We start from the raw sequence: 12,353 nt of genomic DNA on the forward strand, positions 1-12,353 counted from the left end.
ATAAAATAAATAAATATGGTTTTGTTTATTTATGTTGTTCTTTGCTAACCGCACCCCCCGACGAACCTCTCCAATAATTTGTAAGGAAGTTGTCCCAAAAAACAAATAAATATATAATTATTATATCATGTATAATGTGTTATTGTTATATACGTGTAAAACACTCACACGTATAATTGAGAGATTAACAAACATTATAAGAATAGGATAATAGCTACGACACGAGTTAGGAAGAGGCACGATACAAGACACCTGGACACTGGACACCATTACAGAGACGTTAGGAGGATTTGATTTGTGAAGGACCCACCGCAGGGCAGGTAACTCCCTTGATAAATGTCCTCTCCTGTCAGCCTCTTCTCTTTTTGTCTTCCACCTTCCACCACGCCCAGGAAAAAATTGGCGCCTAGCGTTACTAAGGGTGGCGTGCGCGTCCTGATTTATGTCAACTGGCTTCTGCGCCACTGCATAAGTAGCCATCTTCTCTCGAGGTAAATCCTTTGTTTGTAAGAATTATATTCCCTATAGAAATATACTAAAATTTATCCTGATGTAAAAAAAATAAATTATCATGTCAATAAACATTCGATCTAACTGATAATTGCTGAAATGAATAAATTACTTAATCATTTGGAAGATTCTAAAAACGAACTTTCACAAATACCGGTATATAATTGAAAATCAAATATTCTACCAAAGACGCATCATCAGGACAGACAGAAAAAAAAAATTATACAGCACATCTGACTAGAACACTCTCAACATATTCATCAAATGGAGATAATATTCCACTTCCAAGTTGACTTGGAATTGTACTACAGAAACTTCAGCTTATTTTTAAATTATATTTTATTCTTCTTGCGATGTCCTGCGCGGCCGGTAGTACCTGCCTAAAGTGTCTCTAAAACAATTTAGCACGTACTAACCTCTTTCATTTACATTAATTTAGCGTAAGTATGTTTTCGAGACAATTAATCTCGTAAATATATGTTGAATTGTATTAAGGAACCTCTGTATGTTCAGTTGGAAGGACAGTCATCATTCACAAGTCAGACTGATTCAATCACGAAGACCCTTAAGTTACACCATCATTCCGGCATACTTCAGTATGACATGTTTTGGTAGCTAATACGGTTTCACATAACTTTATTTGTGACAAAGTAAGGAGCATTGAGGATTTTACGAAGGAATTTGGATTGAATATGAGAGGAATTGGAAGGTTTAGTGGAGCCCCAAAGTTAACACTGTAAGTCCAGACAGGCCTTATAATTGTCATGTAGATCAGTCTTTTGTAGTAAATTGGAAGTTAAGACCGTTTGTCTAGTAAGTGCTGTAATAGTCGAAATCGGCGTGCAGTTTCCTTTCTTTTCAGTCTTGTGTGAGGATTCCAGATTAGTCGTTTATCCATATGTAGTCTAAGGTTACAGATCTGTTCTACAGGGGTAAGAGAAACATTATTAAAGGATACTGTAGAGAAGTCAGTAGATTTATGACGATGGGTAAAGGTGTTTATTATTTTAAAAATTCAAAGTGGGATTAGTTTTTTTTTCTGACTTATTATTCCAGATTAATGTGTGTGTGTGTGTAAGAAGGTAGACTCCTTAAAAAACGGTGAGTCGGAACCAGAGGTTAGGAGGAGAGCTTGTCTAGCAAGAAGGTTGACTGGAATGTTGCACCCAGTCCTCTTGAATACGGTCATCTCAATGGACAATAAAAGGCAAATTCTTAGAAGTATTGTTGAGCTCTCACTTAACTACGCCGCAGAAACATGAACACCCAGGACTCACCTCCAAACTACTAGTGGCAGAGATGGATTTCTGGAGGAGTTGCCTAAGGATTACCCGCATGGATAGTGTCGGGAATGAGGATATTAGGAGCAGGGTAGGGGTAACCGAAGGAGTTCCGGAGAGGATTGGAAGGAGTAGGCTGCAATGGTATAGGCACTGCCAGCGGATTCCAGAACGTAGGTGGCCGAAGAGATTTCCGCAATGGGAACAACCAGGAAGACGGAGTGTGGAAGAGGACATGGCCGGTAGGGGACTTGAAGAGGAAGACTGTTGGGACAGAGAGAAGTGGCGGGACGGTCTGACAGCCTGGCAACCCATTGAGGGAAAAAACCTGCAAAAAAGTAAGTAAAAAATAAAGTAAAGTGGGATTAGTGGATTTCACATTAATGTAAGATGCTATTTATTACATTTTTATTTAATTTAACTAAATGAGCTGTGTTACGAAGACCTTCCACACCCGACTTATTCGCTTGACTTATCTCCCAACACATTTCCATCTGTTCAGAAATTTGGTCACCTTTCTTAAGGTAATATTTTTAAAAAGGATTCTAAAATGAAAAAAGGAATTTCTGAATTCATTTCTTCACAAAACACTGAATGTTTCAGTTCTGGAATTGAAAAGTTATTGACACGTTGAGGAAAATGTATAAAATAATAAATTAGGAAACATATTTTTACTTCATATTGTTGTTTTACAAATAATTTTTCCTGTGAAAACTAACATTAACTTGATTAATTAATAACTGACTATTAATTTGCTCTAGTAATATACTTTAACGATTATGTGTTTAGGCATAGATGGAGGTATTTTATTGTGATTATAATTATTACTCAAATTCGCAAAGGAAAATGGTTGATATCAGGGAGATGCTTTGTTCTATAATATCCTCTTTCAATTTTCCGAATCTGAGATCGATCCCGCAGCCTGATGCCATATGCACCTCCCACGTTCGACATAAACATAAGATAAGCCTGAATATAAATTAATAATTTCTATTATACGGACGAGGCACGCGACAGTAATATTGGCAATAAAATGTCCACGGTTGCGCTACGGTGTAAAGGAAGATGCTAGGGCCGGGTCACCGTGAAATCGCGCGCAGTAAACAGAGCCCTCTAGTCATTGTGGTGGCTCCCCCCTCGCCATTAAACTTCTATTTATTGCCGTCACCATCTGAGCGGGGGCAGCTCTCACTGGGAACAGGACCAGTACTGGTAGCGGTTACCTCGACTAATACTCCTTACTCGCAAATTAATTCAATATAAACCAGAATAAAAAATCTGGCGCCATGTGCAAATCACATGAATTTCATTTCCCGATTCATTCACTACTTTGTGTTGAAAATTATGCTTTAAAATACCTATTTCTTTATTATTCAGGATAAATGTATGTAGGTATGGATATATATGTTTCATAAAAAAGGAAGTAGGATAAAAACTCATTTTCTCCTTTAGGCAATTATTAATTTTATAGTTTATTCATCTATTTTTATTACTGTTAAAAATGAGATGGTAAATTATTTCAAATAAACACGTAAAAGGTATTTTAGAGGAAGTTGTTGTTGTTGATTGTTGCTTAAAGGCGTAAAACCCTCTTGTCATCAACGCCTATAGCATGATAGAAGTAAAAAAAAAAAAAGATAAAAAATAATAATAATAAAATAAATAAATAAATAAAAAATAAAAAAAAATAAAAATCGAAGAGGAGTTATAATTTATAAAGAAGGCGATGTGCTTTTAACAATTCAAACACTAATGTAATTTTAGCTTCCTGATCTGCGAGAGCTTCTGATAAATTTGAGATTAGTCCTATCCTGTTTATTATTGGCAAATAGTGAGTACACTCTTCAAAAATATGTCTAATCGTAAGAATGGACTGGCAATATTTGCACGTTGGAGGTGGCAGTTTTCTGATCAGGTGAGAGTGCGTGAGGAGAGTATGACCTATTCTCAAGCGGGCTAGAGCAACCTCCTCCCTGCGGCTGTTGGTAGGATGTCGACCATGGTTTTACATTTTAGAGGAAGTTTTTTTTAAATGTCACGATTTAACCTCTGTAAGTCTATTTAAATGAAGATAATGCCTATCTGTTCCTAAAAATTATTTGATTTTGCATTGATTGCTATTTTTGTTGTTTTCGAACAAAAAAAATCTACTTTGTTAATATGATGTGGTTAATAAAAACTTCCATTTAGAAAACAATACTATTCTATATTTTTTGTATGATGTACCGAGTTTACCCCACAATCATATAATTCTGTCCTACAAGTGAAAAAAATAATTTAATATTATCAACAACTTTTTCTTTATGTTATGAGTATACAATTAAATTCTTATAATCTATATTTTCATCATTTTGTCAGTTGTATCTATTTCTATTATGAAATATTATCATGTATCTATATACATATGATTAAAAATTATACAACATCACATTATTTAAATAATGTCTTTCGCTAATGATGCATTTACTTATCACTTTACATGCATTTACTTACAAACCAATGTACTTAATTAGGCATTACCTCTTTTGACATATCAATATGCCTGTGTGCTGTTTTTTTTACCTCCTTATTGATATACCTATATTTAACACATTTTGCTATTTAAGTTAAAATTATGGTTTTGAATTGGATCATTTTATTATTAAATGTTTTTCCTGATTCTTTATTTATATTACCAGCCTATTTATTATATCTGTACAATGTTTATTTAAGTTTTTTGTATCTGTTTTATAGTTTACCATATTGCTGATATTATTAGTTATGTTAATCGCTTCTAAGATCCTTCTGCTTCTCCATGTCTATTATTGTGTGGATTTAGAAGTTAAATTTATGGTTTAACATTATGCTGTTGATAGCCATTGTTGAGCAATTTATATTTATGACAATTTTGCAGTTTGTGATATGTTGTTTAATTCTAGTTTCCAGTTTTTTTAATGTCTCTCCAAAATATTTTTACAATTTTCATAGTCAGTCCTATATATTATTACATTTATCTTTTTCATTGTATTTATTTTGCTTTTCATGTTATTTTGTTGACGTTGTAACTTGTTGTTACTAATGGAAAATAAGAGAAGCAATAACATGGATTACAAATGGGTTCCAGCCTATCGGTCCATAGAAGAGCATATACCTGAATAATTTATTAAATACACAACTAATAAAGACAAAAATAATTTTAGACAATAATCAAATAACCACTAAATTGTCCAAAAAACAAAATACAAGCAATAGATAATTAAATTATTTTTCAAAGCACCCTAATAATAAAAAAATAAACATAGCCAAAAATTGAATAGATGGAGCAATCAACTTGACACAGATTTACATGAAACGAAATAAGACAGAAGTATACAATATATTAATAGACAATTTTTACCCTCAAATATTATTCAATATAATAAATTGGTAGAACAAAATAAACAGTAATCATATACCCAAAAATAATACAGAAATTTTAATAATGAGAGAAACAAAAAAAGTCAGACCTACAAAGCAAAGCAAAGTGAAAATAAAAACATCAAATCAGAAAAAATCACCGAATTTTACAGGGAAGAAAATAAAAAGGTTCCAGATATTGATATTATTGAGAAAGGAAAATGCAAAACTTAAATACACCTTATGCAGTTGTAATAAATAGGTTGGCCATACAAATAAAGAATCAGAAAAAAACCATAATTTTAATTTCAATAGTAAAATGTATTACCTATAGACGTAATAAGGAGGTAAAACAACAGCACACAGGCATATGATATGTTCGAAGAGAAAATGCCAAATATAGTAGATTGGTTTGTGCTAAAGGGATCAGTGAATGCATCAGTAATGAAAGACATTATTTAAATAATGTACTGTAGTAAAATTTTAAATTATATGTATATACATGACAATATTTCATAATAGAAATAGATGCAATTGACAAAATGAGGCAAATATAGATTAAAAGATTTTAATTGCATAGATATACTTAATATATAAAAAATATTGTTGATAATATTAAATTAATTTTTGTACTTGTGGGATACAATGTCTTATATTATTTGGCTTGTATCTGAAACGTCGTAAAAAAATAAAGAATAGTATTGTGTTCTAAATGGAAGTTTTTTTTCACCTCATCATATTACCAAATTAAAACAACTTCTAACTATTTGATAACACCAAGCTATTATTAAATGCCACTCATACATAGACACACCGACTTTAATGAAAAGCGTTACAGCCGTTTCTGAGAAAAAACGTATAAAATTGATCATACAGGTATACTACCAGGTAATACAAAATTGATCTAGGTATACTACAAAATTGATCATACAGGTATACAGGTATTCATACCGTATTTCAATTTCAGGTACTTTTTAAATATTGCTCGATTAAACAATCTTAAACTTTCCTCTTCCCTTTTTAAGTTAATATTTCAAATGTGATATAGGACCGTCGCTACCCGGGGATCTTAGCGGGGCGGGTACGGCGGGGAAGGATTGTATTTTTTTTGTGTGATCTCTTGTGAGATTGATACATCGACCAACCTACTCACTATATTTGTCTGTTTGAAATGTCAGATAAGTAAGACTAACACGGAGGGCGGGAGTGGGGGATTTCACGCTGTTTTTTCAATTTCAGGCTCTTTTTAAAGACTGCTCGATTAAACTTACCTTTACCATATTTATCTTGCTTAATACAGTTTTATTTGCCGCCAGCGCTTTCTATAATCTTTTTCAATGAGAGAAATCAATATATTTAATTTTATATTTTCTACTCTAAGAGTTTCATATATAATTAGAACTTGTGAATGAAAAGGTGCTCTTCCTTGTATTGATTATTTATTTTATATCATTAATAAAAATAATAACGTTTCGGGGTTGTCAGCCCATCATCAGGTGTTTGCTATATTGTTATGTTGTAGCATAATAAGAAGAGTGCGAGAATTTTCTATTAATATAATTCAAACGGTCTTCAATCAAAACCATATTTAAATCTTCTACTGGAAGAGTTTCATATAATTAATCATAATATTAACAGCAGATTCTTCCACAATCTAAATATTATGCTGCAAGATGACAATATATCAAATACGTGATGATGGGGTGACAACTCCGAAATGTTGCTATTTTTTATTAATGATATAATATAAATAATCAAAACAAGGAAGAAAACCTTTTCATTCACAAGTAACAATATATTTAAAACTAAGTGACGGCCAATTTTCGGTTCACTATTGCAGGTAAAATCGATATTTAGCAACATAGCACAACACACAGCATGTATTGGTTTGCTGTTGAGAGGTACTCCAAGTGTTCGGTGCGTCTGCTTGAGTAAATAGTCGTAGACTGGTTTCACAGCGATGTGCTAATGTTAACACTATGTTATTTAAATAATTCTGATAAAATCTGATGATTACTTTGAGTTACAACAACTCAATCATGAGACCATTCACCCATCAAATTATCAGTTGACTTCTAAATCAGGTCTCTCGTGGGAGATCAGTAAGCTAGGGTTACGAAGGGTATTATAGAGACACCCAAGGGACCTTCTGTGATTAAATCATTTTGGATGGAGGATCTCTGGGGTGGTTGCAGCCACTGGGGAACACAGCTACAATTCTGATTCGTAAATCAATACTACTTTACTGTTAATTAAGTACAATTACAATATGTTTGTAAGATTAATATTGATTGACCATAAAGTATGTCCTAATGTGAATTGAAACATTTTAATTCTCTGCTATAAAAAAAATATCTTAAAATACACTTTTGAGATAACAATTACTCCTAGATATGTTATGACTAGTCGTTAATGTATCATCTGTGGATAAATTATGTTTATTGTGCTTGTGGGTTTTGAATTTTTCATGGACAAAATGAGTACTTTTTACTCATGTTTAGTATTAATAGTACATTTCATTCACTAAAAGTGATACTTAAAGATTTTGAAATTTTCTCTTTTTACATAATGTATATAAAGTATCATTATTACATTTTTAATGAGTACATAAAAATAATTTGCAGAGTTATTAGCTATATATACACGAACCTTATCAGGGGGTGATTTCCCAGGTTCGCCTGCAGATAAAGGAAATAATTGTATATACATGCTTCATGTTATTTGACTCTCGCCACAGATTCCATTAAGATTGTTTTATGAGTCAAAACAACACAAAAAATGCATTGATAAATCATTATTGCTGTTATCATTATATATTGTTTTATCTTATATTGTTTAGCAATATTATACATATTGTAAAATGAAATAGTTAATAGCTAATTAAAATCATTTTAATTCAATATCCTTGGAAGCACTGTGGGAAATTAGTAAGGCACTATGCTCCGAGCTTCAAGGTTCGAATCCGGTTGTGCCAGATAATTATTTTCTGATACACTGTAGCCGTGAGTCAACCCTGTGGGTTCTGGAGCCATCCTAGGTTCCAACCACACTCATGAGTGGGTACCCATGATTGGGGAAAATCTAGCGGTTAAACGTGATCTTGAGAAAAGAACACCTCCTTTTACAACCGTTGTTGTAAACACAGTGCTTCCTCACAAAGTTCTGAACCTATGATCCTTCATGAGTAGTAGCAGTTCACATTATTATAATTTAATAATAGTTTATTAATAATTAAATATCCTTATTGAATTTTTTTTAACTGAATATACTTGAGTATTATTTTTATATTTTTTTGTTTGATAAAATATAGTTAACACAACATGCTGTATGTATCTTTCTGTTTCATAACAACAGGAGTAATTCATTATGAATTATCATCACTAAGTATTCTTCACTTAGTAATAATTTAAAAAAATATTATCTTTAAAATGATAGTGATATTGTTGAAAATAATAGCATTAATATACAGTGAATAATACATTTATTATTTAGTAATCCTAATTTCAATTTGATTACAAAATTTTATCAGTGCTTATATCCTGTCACAATTTTAACTGGATTTGTCACAAATTATATGCATTTGTGGTTTTACTTATTTCAGTTTTCTCTATAATATTTCCATAAAATATATATTGTTGTTTCTTGAATTTCGAGCGTTAAAAATTGTAATAACGATGTAAAAATGTATCGTGTATGAAACCATCAGAATTGAGTTTGTGGTTAGAATTAATTAACATGAAATAGAAAATGTGATGAGAATTTTTTCCTGCTTCGACTGGCGCGGTCTGTATTATAACCAGGTGGATCTCTATCCCAATAAGGGAAGTGACAGTAACCTTCTTTCATAACAGTAACCTTCAGTGACAGTAACCTTCTTTCATTGGTTGTTATCAATATTATATTTTGTATAAAAAATGATAAGTAATTGAATCCATATATTTTTTTTTTTTTTTTTTATAATTTATTTATTGATATGTTTATTAACAATATATACAATAAGTAAATGTGAGTTATACATTGGCATGATACAAACTTCTATGTTGAAATACAAATGAATCTAGCCATTAATAGGACTCTCCTTAAATTTGTAGAGTTTATGGTCTTGAGGCCATTTTCTTTTTAGACGCTTTGGAGGATTATTGGGTAATGAAGGAAAAGCAAGGATGGAAACAAACGGGTTTGGATTGCAAAAGGGTTTATCTTGGTGAGATTGATTTCTGGTTCTCGCTAAATTGGCAACATGCAGGTCTAGATGGATGATGATTTGTTACAAAGTTAGGAGCATTAGGGATATTGGATTGAAAGGGTCGGATACGGGAGGAATTCGATGGTTTAGTGGCGCCCTAAAGCTGTCTTTTAAATCTTGAGATTCCAAGTTTGTAGTTTGTTCAGATGTACTCTTAGATAGAAAATCTGTTGAACAGGAATAATAGGATACTGTAGGACAGGAAGTCAAAGGTTCACGACAAAGAGTAAGGTGATTTGATGGTATTTATAGGAATTTATATTAATCCTTCAGTTTTGATATCATTCTTTAAGGGTAGTGATGTGGTATTACAGATATTGGGATCATTATTCACTGATAGCACACGTGTGTCTTTGGACCTATAAAATTAAACTATTGAGTAGGAAGCGATAATTCAATATTAATTTTTTCGTATAGCAAAGCAAACATTTAATTAACCTATCTTACGCAGTTCAACGTTTAATATTATGAAACATCCATTTGTTTTTTCCTATACAATGTTAATAAGCTATCTCTATGTTTTGCTTTGTATATTTCTTCCTTTTTAAGTATCCCGAAAAAATGTCAATATAATAAATGACAATCGGACATTACAAACCATATTTTCGACCTCATATTAAGGGTCATTGTGGGTTCGATGCCCACCTGGGGCAGTTAATATTTATTTCTCGGTTCTGAGAAATGAATCTTGACACAAAATGGAAAAAAAAAAATCTAGTTGGCAAAAAGGTCCACTTGCCGGACTAGTTCTTCCCACCAGATACCAATATCAATACCAAAACCCCACCTGATATTAAGTAAGCCAAGAAGAACCCGGTTGATCAAAAGATTTAATTGCTGAAGACACTAAATTTAGTTCATATCAATAAAACTTTATTGAAACAAATGGGAGTGTTTAAAATATTAAATTGAACGCCGCCAAAGACATGCAGTAACCACATCCATCATCCGATAAATGAGCCGCAGACCAACAGATCGACTCATGATTGATCGGCCAGTTCTCGCTGCAGCCGCATGCCATCAGATATCTTCATGCATTCCGGCCACATTAGTAGTAATCTGATTGCCATTCTTCATCCTTAGCGCCTTTTCAATAATTTGGAAATATAAGAGTCATAGACCTAGGGAGTCTGATTTATAACACTATAAACATCATGTAAATATTCTTTTCACATAGAGAAAACATAAATCTTTTTAGATTCAATTTAAATGGTTTGGAAACTATAGAACTAAATACAACCGCGTTAACAAACTGCAGTAAGGAACTATGTCTTAAAATAAGTAGGGATTAAACAAAATACATAGTTAGCAGTAGAAACGCAAGCAATTTCGATGATGTAGATATAAATGGAAATACGTTTGAACAGGTAGATAGGTTTAAGTATTTAGGTTCTACGGTAACTGGAAAAAACAAGCAAATTGATGAGGAAATAAGAGCGAAGTTGAAGAGCTTGTTATTTTTCAATTTCGAAACTGCTTAACTCGCGCTTTCTATTCAAAAACATAAAAATTATAATTTACGTAACTATTATCCTTCTCATTGTTCTTTATGGATGTGAGAAGTGCCCTCTTACACTAAGCGATGAACAGCTTCTTTTCATTCAGGTTTTCGAAAATAAAGTATTTCGTAAAATATTCGGACCGAAAAAGGATGAATTAACAGGAGAATTTAGAAGACTACACAATACTGAATTGAGGGAACTACACCAGGTAAATATAATTCAAGTTATAGCATTGCGGCGTATAAGATGGGTGCGTAAGGTTATAGGGCTTAGTAACAAGCGGATCCCTAATACGGTAATAAACACTGAACCGACGGGTAAACGTCCTAGGGGTAGACCGAAACCTAGATGGGACGATTGTGTTAAAATTTATTTAGCAGAATTGGGTTTGGAGGGTCATCGCTGGAAAGATGTATGCAGAGAGCGATTCGGGGTATCGACATCGAACTTTCGATTCTTTAGGATTTCACTATTATATTCATATTCATTTAGTTTACTACGTTATTTTTGTTTTGTTTTCTTGTAAAACTTTCTATTTATATTCTTATAGTTTCATCATATTTCCAATGTTTGTATCTTGCCTTAATTTGTTCTTCATGGACCCCTGTAAAGTAGATGGGAGGATTTATATATATAGAGAGAGAGTGATTGGTGGTACCGGCATCGAACCTTCGGGTACGTTAAGCCTATTATTATTTAAAAAATAATAAATTAATTTATTCGTTATTATTGTTATTTATATGGCTTATTTATTGTACTTTATATGGATACGAAAAATGGCCTCTTACACTGAGAGAGGGACAATGCCTCAAGGTTTTATAAATAAAGAGTTGCATTAGAAAATTCGGACTGAAGAAGTATGAGTATAATACAATAAATATTCTTGCGGTCATGAAAATTAACAATGAGTTATTGTCTAAGAATTTTTAAGATCTATATCGGAATCAAATAAATTCACAATTGATATAATATATGTATTAGGTAATAATTCGATCAGAATTTATGATTTATATTAAAAATAAATTCATATAATCCTCATTTGTTAAACAAATCATCACCGATACCAGGCCTCGAGCTAGTTTGAATAAATTTACATTATTAATTGAGTTATCATTTTTTATGATATAATCTTCTTTTATAGATGTTTACACTGTAATAAAGATTTAATAAACTCACGGGCCAAGTTGCGAAAAATTGTTGGTGAACAAAGTATATAAGAAAATATAATTTTAAAAAATACTAGCTTATTAAAAAAAAAACTTATAATGAGATGTAGATAGTTGACCGTAGATTAATGATTGGAGAAGTTTGTCGGGGGGTGCGGTCAGCAAATAACAACATAAATAAACAAAACTATATTTATTTATTTTATGCCGACGTTTCGACCTGAGTTTCAGGTCTTCATCAGGGCTATAGAACAAAAGAGATAACAACAACATT

The sequence above is a fragment of the Halyomorpha halys genome, unplaced genomic scaffold (genome assembly GCF_000696795.3).
Source record: "Halyomorpha halys isolate HHAL.00 unplaced genomic scaffold, Hhal_1.1 Scaffold281.1, whole genome shotgun sequence".
In the NCBI taxonomy this organism is placed as follows: Eukaryota; Metazoa; Arthropoda; class Insecta; order Hemiptera; family Pentatomidae; genus Halyomorpha; species Halyomorpha halys.